This window comes from Echinops telfairi, unplaced genomic scaffold (genome assembly GCF_000313985.2).
Source record: "Echinops telfairi isolate 266 unplaced genomic scaffold, ASM31398v2 ScPeMD7_60;HRSCAF=208, whole genome shotgun sequence".
Classification (NCBI taxonomy): domain Eukaryota; kingdom Metazoa; phylum Chordata; class Mammalia; order Afrosoricida; family Tenrecidae; genus Echinops; species Echinops telfairi.
The window spans coordinates 43,610,083-43,629,064 of record NW_022103958.1 but is presented as its reverse complement, the minus strand read 5'-3'; the positions used below and the strand labels follow the sequence as shown (position 1 = coordinate 43,629,064).

The 18,982-nt window shown below is 39.2% G+C and overlaps 1 protein-coding gene across 1 annotated transcript in view; it reads right to left on the bottom strand.

The window, feature by feature from the left end:
• STK33 (serine/threonine kinase 33) overlaps positions 1-18,982 on the bottom strand; it is a 222,361-nt gene that overhangs the window by 179,764 nt on the left and 23,615 nt on the right. The window lies entirely within an intron of this gene.

Below are 18,982 nucleotides of genomic sequence, written 5' to 3'. Positions count from 1 at the left end.
CAAAAGCATCTTGGAACAACTTGGGCCTCACAGAATTCTGCTGAGGCTTACAAGGCAATTCTGGCACTTGTGGGTCCAATGTTACATTGTACTGCTGGGTTAAGAATTCTGTATTATTTTGTCAAGAGAAATCAAAGTTTTCCCCAAGAGATTAAAAGCTCTATCAAGAGAAGAACTTTCCATTTGCTTGCCCTTGTACAGTGTGTGGCTATACTCTTCCTAAGTATTACCACCTTCAAGCAACCTCAGATGAAAAAAGTGAGGGAGCTTAGGAAATACTTTTTGCAGTTGACCACAGACAGACCCCAGCTAGACCACAAAAAAAGAGGGCCTTATTAAAAGCATTCTTAGCTGATGGCCCTTTCACCTTTAACCAATCACTAAGGTCAAAAAACAAAAGACAAACGCTATTCCCCAGGTCTAGTGCCACCATCAACATGGAGAAAATGATGAAAGCCCGAGATTATAGGGGAAATTCAGCAACGGTGCCTTTGGGAGAAGAAAGCTGACATTCTGTCCTCATCCCTTCAAAAACATATCCCAAGCAAAAGAGATCTAGGATCAAAGCTACCTTTAAAGCACTAAAAGGTCTCAGAAGCACAGCTGCCTGCAGGTATAAAAATAAAGTGACAAAAGTATACTGACAGACCAAATTAGTGGTCCCTAAACTTCCTTTTAGGCTAGCCCACTACTCTTTCTATTAAGACGCAAAAAGTCCTTGAGAGGGCACCTCCAGGAGTGTCATTTATGAAAAGCCAAGCCAGCACAGAGAGAACACCTTCTAAGATAATTAGTGGATTTTAGGAGAGGAAAAAAACAACAAAGTAGTACAAAGTATAAGGGACAGATTCACCACCATATCTCATCACTGCCACATGGAGAATTGAGTTCTTCACTGTGCTTGATAGGCAAAGGTTAAGAAACCACACATTTTCAACAAAAATGTCCCTACCCACACTTCTCTGGAAGTTGTCACCCTCTGCTTTTGTTGTAATTGGTACTTCCCCCTGGGGTTAATTTCCCATCAGATGCAAGCCTGGGGCCACCCCTATACTATAGACAGCAGAAACTGGGGCAGAGATGACATATTTTCTATGCCAAGAAGCAGGTTTTCATTGCTAGAGTCACCAAGCCCTGGTTTCCTATCTGTCTTGCTATTGAGAGGACCTGCATGACCTCGGGAAAATTCTTGGAACATTCTTGGCCTTAGTCATCTTGTCTGTAGAAGGGACTGATAAACAGAACCTATCTCAAAAGAGTATGATGAGGAGAAATGAGATAATGCATATCCAACTGTTAGCACGATACCTGGTATACAAGTACACAATAAGACATACCCCAAAAAACAAACTCACGGCCAGGCACTGTGTTCACGGACAAATCTGACTCACGCAGACCCTATTAGACAAAGTAGAACTGTTTCTTTGGGCTTCTGAGACATAAACCTTTACAGGAGCAGACAGCCTCCTTATTCGACCAGAGAGAGGCTTGTGGTTTTGAAACACTGATCTTGGGTTAGCAGCCCAATGCTACCAGGGTTCCTTCAAAAAGGGATGGGTATATTAAAATTAGAAATCATAAATGCTTGCCTTCGTGTTCGGTTGTTCTTCTCTGCTACCTTTGAAGACTTCTTTGGTCTTAGCTGCAACTTGTCTACCTGGAATCCCAATATCCCTTCTGCTTCTGTCAAAGTCTACAAGACTCTCTTGTTCTTTACTGTACTAGCACCTGAATTTAACTTCTGACCTCTCCAGATCCACTCAGTGGACCCACCCTTCCTGTGTCACTTCCCTCTCTGTCCAGGCCCATTCTGCGTGTTGCCATTCATTTCCAGTGTGACAAATCTGAAGTCAAGTCACATTGTTGCAGTTAGCTTGAGGCTGCCTGAAAGACTTTATTTAACCTACAGAAGCCAGAACCATTACTTACATATAACTACTATCACTGGTCAGCTGACAAATTACTCTGTACTTAGGAATGTGCTAGACTCTCCAAATAACTATATTTAATCCAATCCTTCCAAAATGTGATTCTCCTCTTTTATAACCACAGAGGTTATCTTAAAATGTTGCTTCTAAATGGTTCTTTTAGTTTCTGCACTTTAATTCAAAATTGGAAAACTGATAGGTAAATGTCTCTCGGCTACACAGACACATATCTATAGCCTTCAAATTACCAGAGTATCCTTTTTGTGAACGCTAAATCATTTCACTGTTTCATTACTCTCAGGGTATACGCTAAGCCCTTGATTGAATTAAATGAGTCAGGAAAAAGAATTTAGAGTACTAGTAATCCAAAATTGGTTTAATGTTTAATGTGCGGTTAGTTTAGAGGCAATAAAGAAAGGTCAAGGTCATTAGCCATTCGATGCCAGACATCATCTCATGGGATATCTTGATTAAAGTCTGCAAATACAGTCTATTGAACCATACTGGGTCTGTAACAGTCATATATGGTTTAATACTATAAAAATGACTCTTCGATTATGTTTCTAACTCAAAAATTATTCTACTACCCAAGTGTGTTCTACAGCATCTTTTTAAATTTAATAGACTTGAAATGTTGCTCTTCCAATAACGGGAGACATTTATATTGCCAAGTGAGAGGCTGACCTCTAGTGGAAATTACAGAAATTGCTGAACAGATCTTCTGGAAAGGTCTTTCAGAGTTAGACCTGTTAAAATAACGTTTAGAATCTTGATAATAAAGCTTAAAGGGGATTGCTTAATCCACTCAAACTAGGCGGCATTAAAGTGGATTAAGAACAAGGACTCCACTTCATGACCCACCTCTGCCACCCTCTAGCTGTGCAATAATGGCTGCCTCCATTTCCCCATCTGTCCATTAGCAAAAACAGTATTGCCTGCCTCCTAGGGTTGATGTGAGGATCAAAAGCATTAGGAAGTGAACAATGTCAAGATCATCATTACCTGGCACGTGAAGAAATGTTATAAAAATGTTCTCTGTGATTATTTTGTGGCCAGGAGAAAGGATGGCTAGAGAAAAACCATAGTGTCCGTGGATGTGACCAGAAGTGAAGTTGGAAGGCTAGAGAATATCTCTGTAGGGATTCAGCTGTCACAGTCTAACACCACTTGATTAGTCATCCCATTTTCAGAAATATCAGTGCACAGGCATGCTGCAGGTTTGGTTCCAGACCACCACAATGGAGGCAACATCACAATAAAGGCACACAAATTGTTGTTTCCCAGCGTGTATAAATGTATGTGTACACGATATTGCAGTCTATTATGTGCACAGTAGCAGTATGAAAATGTTTGAAGTATTGTGACAATTACAAAAACGTGACACAGCGGCCCAAAATAGAGCACGCACGGTTGGAAAGATGACACCAATAGACTGTTTGACACCGGGTTGCCACCAACCTTTAATTTGTAAAAAGACGTAGTCTCTACAAAGTGTAATAAAGAGAAGTATCCCTATATACAAGAGAACATGGGAAAAATTAAAAGGATGTGAGTGTATTGTCCCGAGATGGGCACCGTGAAGCACATAGACACTATCTTTAAACCAAAAACAAACTTACAGCTCCAGCCACGTGGATCCCCTCCCTGCTTTGAGCTCTTTGTACATTTAATATCAGGAGCACATACACTTAGCAATCTCCGGTCATCTAAATTGTACACTGGAGCACTCTCCTGCAACTAACTTGTCCTTTGATTGGACTTATATGACAGGATTTAAACTTTTTAAAACAAGCTTCCAATGCTCCAGCACAATATAACTGATTAACGAGTAAAGGGTGCCTCTCTAGAAAGCTGGAAATATTATTTCCACTTCTTTTTCCAAGGCAAGACCCAATCAGCAATTATTTTTAGCTGACAGAAATGCCCATAAAGTTGAATACCGATCTATAATTCCAAGGTACTTCTTTGCCACAAAGTAATTGCCTCCAGAACAAAATGGCTTGTTTTCTCATAAAACAATATGATCACCCAAATAAAATGAATATACTTCTTAGTTCCATTCATCTTTGTCCTGAAGTGCCCTAATTCATTTCAGTTAATTCACATTTTTATTCCGTGAACACGCCAATCTGAAATTAAAAGTTACAGTTGAGTTATTCAATACAAACATGAACTCATTAAAATGACATAAAAGTTCCTCTAAATTCTTACTCATAACATTTACATGTATTTACTGCAAGAAACTAAAAAGGACCCATTTATGTAACTGGAATCATAATTTGTTGGTAATGTAGTATATGTGTAATGCCGCAATTCAAAAATAATTATAAAAATGAATATTTTAATATAGTTAGGCAAATTCATACATACTGTAATGCAATTCCCTTTGCCATCAAAAGTCACTAAGAAATGCAGCAGTATTAAAACATATTTTTCAAGACAACCACAAAAATAAGGCTGTTTGAAGCTTAGGGAAAATTCATATCTATTTGGAAATATAAAAACAATAAAGCTTCTTCATTACAGTATGTGGTATTCCAGTTGTCCATAAAAACTATGTCCATGAATATTAAACTAATACCTGCCTATGAAATATAATGTAGCAGTACTACATTACTCTGATACTACAGAGTAAACATCTCGTTCTCTTACAAACACTCTGTATTCTGACCTTTATCTTCTTAGCACATACTAAATCAACAGTAAATTCTAAGGATTGGGAGACATCAGACAGTGTAAGATATGACAAAATAATAATTTATAAATTAAAGGGTTCATGAGGGAGGGGGGGAGGGGGGGGGATGAGGAGCTAATACCAAGGGCTCAAGTAGAAAGCAATTGTTTTGAGAATAATGAGGGCAACAAATGTACAAATTTGCTTGACTGGATGGATGGATGGACTGTGATATAAGAGTTGTACGAGCCCCCAATAAAATGATTTTTTTTTAATTCTAAGTATTGCCACAATAACTATTTAGTTCTACCAAAGTTATATCCAGGCAAAGATGTTAAGAAAGACATTTATTAATATGTCCCCTTTTAAAAAGCTACAAGATACAAAAGTTTAAAACAGAATAAAGTTCAATGCTCCTAAAAAAATATTATCTGGAGAAGGCCCACACAATGATTTCTAAGAAATGTCACAGGCAAGAATTTTCCAAAATTTGCAATCTAGATATATACTTATAAAAGTGGGCAAACTGATTCTAAATTTTATGTATAGAGGCAAAGGCCCCAGAGAGCTTGAACAATTCTGCAAAACAAACAAACATAGTTGAAGGACTCCACTTGTTTAAAGACTTTGCACGTCACATCAAGACACTGGCACGGGAGTAAAAAGAGGTAACAGCACAGAGCTTCAGTCAGGACTCATGAAGTCAAGTGATTTCCAACAAAGGTAGCCAAGCAATTCAACAAGGCTAGAAAATAAAAAACTTTCAATAAATGGTGCTACGACAATTGAATATTCACAGAGGAAAAATAAGAAAATGAACTTCAGCTCTATCTCACACTACAAATGTTAACTTGAAATTAATCTTATAAAGGCTAAAATTATATAGCTGCTAAAACACAGAATATCTTCATAGCTTCTTGATAAGCTAAAGAATTTTTAGAACGTAGAAAAGCATTAACCATGAAAGAAAAATTGATAAGCTAGACTTCATCAAAATTAAAATGTTCTGTCCTCAAAAGAAATTAAGAAAATGAATAAGCCGACTACAGACTGAGAGGAAATGTTTACAATACATATTCTGACAAAGGACTTATATCCAGAATTATAAATACCGTATGTACTCATGCATATGCAGTTTTTGTGGTAAAATTAGGTGCCTCGCAAAGGGCATTTATAGAAGTCTAAATACAGGCATGTGCATATGTAACTATATTTATATAATATGATGATGGGGAAATATATGTGCATATATTTATAGGTTTAGTATTAAGGTAGCAGATGGACATCGGGCCTCCACTCAAGTACTCCCTCAATGCAAGAATACTTTGTTCTAATAACCTGGCATTCCGTTCTGCTCATCTTCCCAACAATATCACTGAAGACAAACTGGGGGCTATATAAGCAAATGTGAAGAAAGCTGATGGTGCCTGACTATCAAAAGACATAGCATCTGGGGTCTTAAAGACTTGAAGGTAAACAAGCAGCCATCTAGCTCAGAAGCAACAAAGCTCACATGGAAGAAGCACACTAGCCTGTGAGATCACGAGGTGTCAGTGGGGTCAGGTATCAGGCATCAAAGAACAAAAAACCATATCATTGTGAATGAAGGGGAGTGCGGAATGGGGATCCAAAGCCCATCTGTAGGCAACTGGACATCCCCTTACAGAAGGGTCGTGGCGAGGAGATGAGCCAGTCAGGGTACAGTGTAGCAATGATGAAACATACAAACAACTTTCTTCTAGTTCTTTAATGCGTCCTCCTTCCCCCTCAACTATCATGATCCCAATTCTACCTTACAAATTCGGCTAGACCAGAGGATGTACACTGGTACAGATAGGAACTGGAAACACAGGGAATCCAGGGCAGATAAACCCCTCAGGACCAGTGGTGAGAGTGGCAATACCGGGAGGGTAGAGGGAAGGTAGGGTAGAAAGGGGGAACCAATTACAAGGATCTACATATAACCCCCTCCCTGGGGGACGGACAACAGAAAAGTGGGTAAAGGGAGATGTCGGACAGTGTAAGACATGACAAAATAATAATAATTTATAAATTATCAAGGGTTCCTGAGGGAGGGGGAGCAGAGAGGGAGTGGGAAATGAGGAGCTGATACCAGGAGCTCAAGTAGAAAGCAAATGTTTTGAGAATGATGATGGTAACAAATGTACAAATGTGCTTGACACAATGGATGGATGAATGGATGGATTGTGATAAGAGTTATACAAGCCCCCAATAAACTGATTTTTTTAAAAAGAAAACAGCAAAAATAAAAGAAGAAGCATTTATGGACTAGTATCAGACATATGAACTAGTATCGGACTTATGGACTTGATCTGGACTGGGATGTTTTCTCAATATACAATTGCTCTTTGATATAAACCTCTCTCTTACACACGAAAAAAAATAGGTGCCTCAGCTTATATTTGGGTCGGCTTATACTCGAGTATATATGGTAACTCTTACAACTCTGTAATAAAAAGGTTCTGGATCTGACCAACCTTAGCTAAAAAACAAGTCTGAAAATGGCTTCAAATTATCCCAAGCAACTTAACTGCATGCCAGAACACATTTGAACACCATCTTTAGAAAGTCAACTAAATCCATCAACTCTCGAGTACATTCCAACTCAAAGTGACCCTGTAGGGCAGGATAGAATGGCTGCTGTGGGTTTCCAAGGAGCAGAAAGCCTGGTCTTTCTCCTGTTGAACAGCTAGTGAGTGGATTTGACTGTTGACCTGGAAGTTAGCAGCCCACCAAGTAACCACTACACAACCAGGGCGCCCAAGTGATTATTCATAGGGTTAAGTAAATTCATCAGGTAAGAATCTTAAAACAATTATTATAAATACACTCCAGGTGTTCAAAAGGTTAGTGGAAATGTATGAATATGACAAACAGAAAAATGGAAGATATTTTTAAGTGACTCATATGAAACCAGTATAGATGAAAAGTATAATATCTGAAATGAAAACCACAGTGGATATGTTTAACAACAGCTTAAATGATTCCAGAGAAAATATTCCAAAGCTAATTAAAAACATATCTAAAATGAAACAAAGAAAAATAAAGGAACAGCGATTCAGTGGTAAATGGGGTATCATGAAAATAATCAGAAAAAATATTTAACAAAATAATGACTGGAAATTTTCTAAATTTGATGAAAATTATAAACCCATAGGTCCAAGAAGTTCCAGAACTCCAATGCTCACTCAAAATAAAAGATACAAAGGAAAGACTGATATTGGACCTGATCAAAATTTCAAAAACATATTTGCTCTAGGACATATTTGTTAAGGTTAAAAGGCAAATTAAAGTCAGGAGGAAAAAAATGTGTAAATCACAAAAGCAGCAAAAGACATGTGCCTAGAATATATAAAGAACTCTTAAAACTCAACACTTTAAAAAAAATCCAATTAGAAAAATCAAAAAACTTTACCAAAGAAAATACACAAATGGCAAGTAAGCACATGAAAAGATGCACCATGTCATTAACCATTAGGAAAATGTAAATTAAAACCACAATGACATATCACTGCTCACCAATCACAATGGCTCAAATTTAAAAAATAATAACTATACTAAATGCTGGTGAAAACATGGAGAAACTAGATGATTCACACATACTAGTGGGGATGTAAAATGGATGGGCACTCGCTCTGGAAAACAAGTCAGCACTTCCTAGGGAAGTTAATAATGAACTCACAAAAAAACAAACCCACTGCCAGTGAGTCAAGTCAGACTCCTATCGACCCTATATAGGGTTTCTGAGGTTGTAAATCTGTTTGGTTTTTTAATTTAAAAAAAATTTTAATCAAAACAGGTTTACACATTGACACTTGTGGCTCAACTAGAACAAATCTGTGCAAACCCAACATATCTAATTAATAGAGCAGAGCTCCATCACACAACAGGCCCTTATTCCTCTTTAAGACTATTTGAATGCACAAATCCAATTAGTGAAATTGAAGATTCAAACTTTTCATCTGTAGATGTGTTAGTCTGGGTAGGCTAGAGAAACAAATCCATGACACACACATGTGCATAAGAGAGAGTTTTATATAAGGGTAATTGTACATTAAGAAAGCATTCCAATCCAGTCCAGTCTAAGCCCTTAAGTCTGATATTAGGCCATATGTCCAATGCCAATCTCTAAAGTCCTCTTCAGACTCACGAAATACAGGCAATGACGTCAAATGCAGGAAGATCACAGGCCAGTGGTTGAGAAGTCTTGTGAATCCAGTGGCGTTATAAGCATCTCAGCACTAGCAAGGGTCTCTATATGGCTTCTCCTGCTTCAGAGGTCTGGTTGCATCAGAGTAGGTTCATGTGGCTTCTTCAGCTCAGGGCACTTGTGTAGTTCCATGTGTCTTGTCAGCTGCAATGTCTCCCAAGGAGAGAACAGAGACAGAGAGGTGTCTCCCACCTTGAAGGAGGAAAAATCAGGATTTCCCAGAATTCTCAGAAGGCCAGGCCCACACAGAGGCCTCATTGGCTATCACCTGATTGACAGACTAGCCTCTACCCCTTTACTCTTAATCCTCTCAAGTGCCAAATTGACATCAGATTATGTAACAGCAGACAACAACAATTAGCCATGAGGTTAAAATGTTCATCACCACCCACTCTGCATTCACATAAGTGCTGAATCAATCTCCTGCTGATCAAAGACAGCATGAGGAAGTGAATAAAACCAAAGATCAAGGATAGAAAGGACCAAACAAAAAGCTAGCGAAGGAGCAAACTAGTTCCAAGACTGTCATGGAGGATCGGGTGCACATGACCGTCAGTGGTCAGCCCAGAGCCCAGAGGAGAGCAGCGAGGCTGTAAATCTTGGGAGCAGACAGCCTCATCTTTCTCTCTTGGAGCAGCTAGTGGGTCTGAGCCATCGACATTTCAGTTAGCAGTCTAGTGCTTACCAGCCATCCAACAGCTTGCTAGGGCACTTAATCCAATGAATGAGAATTTAGGTTCACACTGTGGTGGTGAATTTTATGTGTCAATTTGGTAGGCTCTGGTAGCCAGCTGTTCAGTCATAAACTAGTCTAGACATTGTTCCGAGATAGTTGCATGTGATTAAATCAGCTGGCCATAAGTGGAGAAATTCCCTTCCACAATGTGAACGGGCCTCAGACAGTTAGTTGGAGGCCTTAAAGGTAAAAAGGGCATTTGCCTTAGAGAGTATGATGGTGCTTCAAAAGTTCCTGGAAAATGGAATTAAAAGTTACTTTTTCTACAGTGCTTTTGAAGTCCCCTCGTATTTTACTCCAGACTACAAAATAGACATTTTTTTCACAAACCTTTCACTTTCCACACCTCCGGATCTGGGGATACAAAACTGCACACCTGCCCTCACCCCTCTCTTCTATTTATTTATTTCTGGTTCTGTTTTTCTAGAGCAGCAGTTCTCAGCCTGTGGGTTGCAACCCCTTTAATGGTCGAACCACTCTTTCACAGGTTCACCCAATTCATAACAGTAGCAAAATGACAGTGATGAAGTAGCAATGAAAATTTTATGGTTGGGGGGGTTCACCACAACATGAGGAACTGTATTAAAGGGTCACAGCATTAGGAAGGTTGAGAACTACTGCTCTAGAGAATCCTAACACACTGACAGAAACTACACGTGGATGTTCATGTCAGCCTTATTAGTGGCCCAGACTGGAAACAACTCATATTTCCATTAGTGGAACAGTTCTCAACCTGTGGTTCACGACCCCTTTGGGAGTCGAATGACCCTTTCACAGGAGTCGCCCGATTCATAACAGTAGCAAAATTAGTTATGAAATAGCAACAAAACTAATTTTCTGTTTGGGGGGGGTCACCACAACATGAGGAACTGTATGAAAGGGCCGCAGCATTAGGAAGGTTGAGAACCACTGCCCCAGTGGGTGGATGATTGGAGCTGTGGGACAGTCACACCAAGGACCATACCAAGAAATGCCACTCAGTAGCAAACAGAGTATTGCCATCTACAACTTCGGTAAACCTGAGGCACTTATGCCAAGTGAAAAAAGGCTGCATATGTCGTGATACCTTTTATATAGAGTTCTTGAGCTACTGAACAACAGATCATACTAATGAGAAGAGATTATTGATTGCCTGGAAGGACGAGGAAGGAAGGGCATGTTTATAAAGGAGTATCACAAGAGTTCTGTGGTGATGGAACATCTCTGTGTCTTGATTATGACAGATGGTCACATAAAGCTACAAGTAAGATAAAATTGTACAGAATCACACACACACACATACACACACGAGTAAATGTATAATTGGAGAAATCAGAATAAACTTTGTGGCCTGCACCAACATTAATTTCCTGTATTGATACTGTACTACCGTTGTTAGCATTGAAGCAGGATGGGTAAAGGTGTATGAGACTTCTCTGTACTTTTCTTTAAATCTATAATTATTTCAAAATAAATAGTTTTTTTAAAGGGAAAAAAGAGTCTGAAAATATTGAATATTAAAGAGATTAAATTTTATGCTAAAACTTTTCCACAAAGAAAACTCCAGGCCCAGATAACCTTGCTGGTGAATTCTACCATACCTTTAAAGAAGAAATCATTTCATGTCTACATAGTGTCTTCCATAAAATATTAATGGAAAGAACACTGCTATCTTATAAAACCAGCAATACTAGTATCTCTCAGAAACATAAATCCTCAAATATATAAAATGGATACTGCATGATGACACCAAGACAGTTCATTCTAGGAACACATGGCTAGATTAACATTGGGGGAAAAAAAATCAGTCAATGTACTTCACTATATTAACAGAATAAAAAAATAAAAATCACATGATTGTATGAATACAGACTGAAAGGGTTAGCAGGAACTAAGTTTTGAAGTACCTGAAAGCTTTAAGCGATTTAGGCTATACACCGAGTCCCCACCAGAGGAGACAAATATTGAGGGACTAACTCAATCTACAGAGTTAGCCGATCATTAGCAAAACAGGGGTTTGCAGAAAATGTGGATGGTGTGCCAGATTACAGTGAACAAAACTGGGCATCTGCAATGGGGAGTGTGGAAGGGAACTCTAAAAGGAGGACTGATGGGGAGCAAAAATCAAATAGCTGTAGCTTCCAGCCCTTCACAGGACTGCCTCGCTCACCAGCAGAACTTAACCCACAGCTGGGAACTTTGTATTCGTGATCATAATTTGCATGGACAACAAAAGAGCAGTGTATGCTCTGAGGTAACTTCACACATTCATAGTAAGATATACAATCAACAAACAAGAAGGCATGTTCCTATACCTCTAGGATTTCATTTTCTTTTAGCACTTTCCAAACTATTTGATGTTCATAAAACCATCTAATGTAATAAGAGGAAATAAATAAGCCTGAATCCATTTTCAGATTATAGGTAAAACTCTTATATTACTCTCTGTCTGGCTATATATGGATGGAACAAATTATGTCATTTCAACTACTTGTGTAGGAACATTCCAGATATTAACTTCCTCATACTGAATAACAGCTAGCATTTATTAAGGATTTTTAAGTGTCAGGAACTAGTGTAAGAATTTTGGGGAAATTGTCTCATGCAACTCTATAAAATAAGTTATATTATTCCCATTTTACAGATTATGAAAACAAGGCATGGAAAGGTCAGCTAATTTGCATCAGGCCACATAAGTAATAAATGAGACCGAGTTCAAACTCAGTGAAACTGCTACCAGACCAGACTCTTCAAAGCAATGATGGAAAATGAAATAAGTAATAAATGCTCCAGAGTTTTATCAATTCATAAAAGATTACTGAATAACTATATACTACATTAAATCCATCATAAAAATAATTGCTCTACCTTCCTGGGATTTAATGTTCCAAACAAGTCCTGTCTAAACTATAGTAAAATGATTCTAAACATTTCAGTCATTTCAGTACTATACACTAAAACTCAGGCCATCACAAATAAAATATTTGTTGAATGCTTTATGTTTTTTAAATCACAGGCTTAGAGAATGTTTTCTGACCCTTTTCCATTATACGAAGTGCATATAATTCAATAAAAATCACTTTAGGTAGAGGTACCACTCTAGGCATCGGAAATACAAAGTAAAAGGCATATTCCACTTATATTTCAAGTGGGAGAGGTAGGAGAAACAAAGAGATAATAAGAAAACATCTATGTGCTGGATAAAAACAAGAGAACAATGAGATGAGGAGCAACTTGTGGGCTACTTAGTTTGAATGATTAGTTTGAATGATTTAAAAAAATTACCTGAGAAGGTGACAGTATGTTGAAACTTGAATAATTTTTTAACAACTCAGTTATACATATGGAGTAGTCAGTGTTTTAGTACATGGGAATTATTTATGCCAAAAAAAGTACAATTTACCCAATGACCAAAGAGACGAATTTACATTTCTAGCAAAAAGATCTTTAGAATACTTAATAATATAGATACATATTAAGACTCCTTTGCTGTTTTCCATGTAGTTCTTATTTTCTGACACTAAGGACATGAAGTGGGGGTGGAATACAATGTATGTATCTAAAAATGAGAAAACAATAGTGATGGAAAATAAATACTGGGGGTTGGTAGTAGAGAGCCAAGAACATAGAGGAGTGATGTGGTAAAAAGGATCCTTAGAAAACACACACACACACACACACACACACACATCAGTGAAAGTAAAACTGGTAAATAAGGTCAGTGGAGTAAGTCTGTCAATTCCCTGGTGGTGATGCTGCCTCTAGCAGAGAACTGGGCAACGGGTACATGGGAACTTGCTCTATCTCCTCCAGCACTCACTACTTTTCAGCTGGGTTTGAGAATTCATTGTACTGGCCACACAAAACTAACAGATCATACTCACAATTAGGTGTTGTTTTACGGAAGTTAACACACTTCAAGTGAGAAATGTTCAGGACATAGTTTTTCAGTGAGACAGTTTCTCATCTGCCATGCCCTCAGGCAAGCCTTTCTGTGTTCTCAGCCTCTTGACCTGGCTTCTGCTCTGCTCAGGCGATGTTCCAAAGCTCTTTTAGGGCTGCCAATAAATGTCCCTAGGGCATGCCACTCTGCTGTAAGCCTCAACCCAGACACTCAGCTCTAGTTCCCCCAATTAAGTGCACAGACCAGCCTCCTGCCCCAAAGCACTCATCTTTCCTTGCTTTGTCCACTGCTCTGGCTCCTGGTTCTGCTGTTGCTGCTTCTCTCCAACTCCTCAAAGCTGTCTCCTGGATGAAGGAAGTTCACTGCACCAGATTCCCAGGGTCCAAATGAAATACCCAAAAGGACGGCAATCACAATTAACCCTGTTAACAATAACTCACAGCTGATCCATATAATCCAACCAGAATCTTCCACCTTCTTCCCGAGACTCATCAGGAAAACAAAGGTCATTTGGGGGCGAGTAGCAAAGGCTATTGTTAGAAGAGCCATATAGGTACGTCACTGCATTGCAGAACTCTGTGTATCATTTCTTAAAACTGCACATAACTGACTCTACAATTATCTAAAAGAAAACATTTTTTTAAAGTAATAAAGTGCAAGAAAGAGCTTTCAACAAATCTCATGCACTGCTTCATTTGGTTTAACATATGGACTAGTCTTTACCAAAAAGAGTAAAAGAGATTCTTTGACTTACAGATAGAAAAACTAGAAAATAGGCATTTTTACACTTAAGAGACATCTGCAGTCTCAATCTGTGACCCCATAGATATAGTTTAACCTTAATCATTTTCACACTAGGACTCAAGAAATAAACATACTCTTGAGCAGAAGAAAGTTGAATGCACAAAGTAAATATAGGCAACAAGAATTTCAATTTTCCAAATGTATTTTGTAATAAAAAATGCTAGTAATGTGCACTTTTTGAGCAAAATACATTTTTAAACTGGAATTTAAATAGTATGCTTATTTAATTTTAAAGTGGAAATGTCTCCCAACTTTCAGAAGAATCTACATTCTTTTTAAAATACAAAGAAAAATTCTTGGGAGATGAACAAATTAAATAGGCTTAGAATCTCCTCTTCTTAAAAAGACTGTTAGCATACCACTTTGACTAACTTAGGGGAAGCAACCAAACTTGAATGCACCACAGGAAAACTTAAAGAAAATAATTAACCATTTCTCTATAACTCTCTATTACTCCCTCTCCATGAATAATAATAAATGATTGAGAATAAAGAGTCGACTGTGGCAGCTATTAACTGAAACCCCTTAATCAAAGACTCAGAGACACCTGATGCCCTGGGTAGAGCAGTACACAGATTCGGCCCCTCTGGTCATCCTGAGCAACTAAGTGTTTCTGAGCAAGCTGGCGGAGCTTCGCACCTCACTCTTCTGAACTGGACAACCAAGGGACTTGCCAACTAGTACACAAGAAGGCCGAAGCTTAATGTGCGTTGCTACTTCTCAGCCAAAGAGACCCCAGCATTTCTTGCTGTTTGCACTTGCAAATGTACAAACGTGAGGCCCTTATTGCTTTCCATTTTATCCCCAAATACCTAGATGAACATCATTCAAAGCTGAATGTTACTATTAGAACATTCAACAATGACTGCTCGACCCTTAGAAATGGTAAATTTGTAAGGATGTAAAGGTGTTTTTATAAATGGATTGTGGAGTCGGACATAAATGTAAAAGTAAACCTTCGACAAGCATTTTGGAACCCATAAAAGAGTGAAATTGTCACAAACTACAGGTATAATCATATCCTAAAAATGGTGTATGTTCACTCCTATTTCATTTCTTCCTTCTCTAGCAAAAAGTGTGCAGCACATACCACGTGAGAAGCGCAGAGAGAGCTAGAAAAGGCAGAGTGGGGAAGGATACAGTCACTCCAGGCCCAGGAAAACCACAGGCTAAAGAAATTGCAGATCAGCTCAGAGCCACTACTGGTCAACGCTGAGAAATCATGGCCAACAGGTGGGGCTCCAAGACACTGACAGTCAAGTGGTTCCCAGATGAGTCAATATGGGCATATCACTTTCATGAGCCACGTAAGATAGGTCACAAATTATTACCTAGAAAGTCTTTGTGGCAATTAGCCACTCGTGGTTTAGCCAGGTGGTCAGCTGGCAGGGGCAGAAACTCAGATGTAGCACAGAAAAGCTGCAGGACAGGAATGTTTACTGAGAAAGGGGGAGGGGTGGGGAGGGGAGGGGAGGTCAGGATCCCCAAACCATGTCCCTGCCGAGTCCAGGGCTGAGAGTACTGTAATGGCTGATATGACACAGCCTATGACCCCTCACAATATGATAGTATCATCATCCTTTCATACTCAATTATTATATCATAAATGTGATGCAAATAAAAATAAATTAATTTCTAGATAAAATGCAGTCTTCATTAATCAAAGTGACTTTCTTCAACATTATCAGGTTCATTCACCCGTTTTAGAGCTAATAACTAAGAAACAAAAATAGAGAGAAAATGAACAAAAATCATCTACGAATGCACTATGTATGCCATGTACAAAAAGCAGAATCATCTCAGATACATTTCTTGATTTTTGCCATGTCGCCCTCTTTGAGCTTGTTTTCCGCCAGGCATTTAGTATTTGTCTATACGGTGCGTGTTTACCTCAGAGAGTCTGGAACTGTCCCCGGACAAAGTACTCGCCCAGTCAACAGCACAGGAAAATGCCAAGTCTTCGATCAAAATATTCAGTAGCGGTAGCAGGCAGCATGCACTTCTCCTGGTGCTGTGGCCAAGGAGGAATGAGCCACACATTCTTCCTCCTGTTCCTGACTCACCTTTTACTCTGTTGCTGCAGGTGAAGAGCGAGCAACGAGCAACCGCTGAACCTGGGATGGCCACGTGCAAGCTTTCAAGACCCCAGGCACTACACACGGAACTCCACGATCCAACAGAAGCACTGACATTACTAGACTGATTAACTGGGATGTCCCCACGGCCCTACAGCTCCCAACCAAGGAACCAAATTCTATGAGATGTTTGCTTGTACATAACCACCATTCGCCATTACTCCTTTTTGGTCATCATTGAAAATATCACAAACTTTATCAATTTAAACGTTTATTGGTTTACAGCTTACATTAATCAGCTGTGGGTGAAAGGCTTTATTTTGCGGGGGTGGGGGGGACACGACTCTTAATCAATGTGATGTTTTCTATCACTATAAACTACAACTCAGTATCCCATAAGCAAAAGTTGCCTTCACCCCTTGCTTCCTGTCCCTGGTAATAAACTTTGATCTCGAGGTATTTGCCCGATCTTGTCTTTTTATATAATTGCAGTCCTGTAATCTACGTCCTTTTGTGACTGGTTTCTTTCTCCCAATCTTCAGCTCCAGCTGCATGGTAACATGCATCAAGACTTCATTTCTCTTACAGGCTAAGGAGTAGTCCACTGCATATAGGAAGGGATTTCCAAAAGTTCATGGGAAAATGCCATTATCTTTCCTTCCATGCTCATGAAGTTTCTCAAGTCTCCTCCTGGGTAACACACTCTGCTCACCCACCCATCTGATGGGCATTCAGCTCTCTACCTTTTGACTACCATGAGTAGGTTAAAACGAGAATCTGTTGGAATCTCTGCTACGTGTCTTTTGGTATATACCTAGAAGTGGGACTGCTGGCTATATGGTAGGTCTATTTCAGTTTTTTGAGGAATGATCACCCTGCTTTCCACACCAGCTGTGCCATTTTGCATTTCCACCACAATGGTTTCCAATTCCCCAACATTTTCAGAGTATTTGTTATTTTGTTTGTTTGTTCATCTTAGCCATCCTAGTGGGGGCTTGCTCGGTTCACACAACTACCTCTTGGTCCATGTACAGGTTCCACAGGAACACAATTAAGTGTCCTAGAATTCCCATTCTTTTTGAGGCAGTTCACACAATCAAATGGCTTTGCACAGTCTTTAATAAAACACAAGTAAACATCTTTCTGGTCTTCTCTGCTTTCAGCCAGGATCCATCTGACATCAACAATGATATCCCTTGACCCACATCTTCTTCTAAATCCAGCCTGATTATCCACTGTCATTTCCCTGCCCTTGGTGGTTCAGACTCCCAGCTCAACTGAGCAAAGATACCTGCTGCCACATTCATCCCTCCCTCTAAACTGCTACTTGTATGGCCCCATTCCTTCCTAGAAAGCCACAGTCCACAAGACTTAACCCTGACTTAGCCGTAACTTAACCCAGTCCTCCACTCACATTAAAACCTTTACTTAGCTCATTTCCTACACACTAAAAATTCTTTGGCAACTGGTTATAAAATGGGTCAAGTTGCCCAAAGTTACACCTCTATTAAGGAACTAGGCTGGGATGTGAGTCATGCCAGTTTGATGCCTGATCCAGTTCTTATAAGCACTGGCTATTCTCTGCTCCTAATTCTAGAAATTTGGGAGTGGGGAGAGGCATGAGCCCTGCTTTCCAAACTTCTCCTCTGAACAGAAGCAAATTAATTTTAAAGATACTTAGAGGTAGAAGCAGGATTTGTGGATTTAGGGAGAGGAAGGGGTCTAGAAGGACCCTTAGATTGAGATGGTTCAGCCATGTGGGTGAATGGTAAGAGCATCCACTAAAATAAAGACCCCAGGAGGAGGCGGTACAACAAGTTCAGGTCAGGATTGAGAGTGGTAGAATACGAGGACATAATTATTAGCATTTTGAACATGTTGGATTTTAGGGACTTATGGGTTATCTTTATTGATATGCTTTGTAGGCAACTGTATATATGAGCCTGAATGCTTAAGAGTGAAATCTCATCTGGATACATAGAGAGTCTTTATAACTTAGGGAATGTAACAAGCATGTTTATTATATACAAAATAACAATTTCCTTTTAAAGTAACTTAATTCTCTTTAAAGATTGAAGTGGTCTCTTCATTTGTAAAACTAGAAGCACCCATATTCCATTTCCATAGTGGTTTTTTGTTGTTAGGTGCTATCAAGTTGGACCCAACTCACAGCCACCCTGTATACAGCAGAGTGAAGCCCGGTCCTGCGCCATCCTCACACTTGGTCTTGGGTTTGGGCCTGTTGTTGCAGCCACTGTGTCCATGCAGCTCGCTAAGGATCTTCCTATTTTTTGCTGCCTCTATGCTTTACCAAGTATAATGTCTTTTTCCAGGGACTGGTCTCTCCTGACAACATGTCCAAAGTATGTGAGATAAAGTGTTGCCATCCTTGCCTCTAAGGAATATTCTAGTTGTACTTACAAGACAGGGTTTTTAGGGTTTTTGGCGGTCTATGGTACTTTCAATATTTTTTGCCAGCACCATACTTCAAACGCACAGATTCTTCTTCAGTTTTCCTTATTCAATATCCAACTTTCACATGCAATTGAGGTGATTGAAAATACCAAGGCTTGGGTTAGGCGCATGTTGGTCCTCAAAGTACCATGCTTGCTTTTCAACACTTTAAAGAGCTCTTGTGCAGCAGATTTACG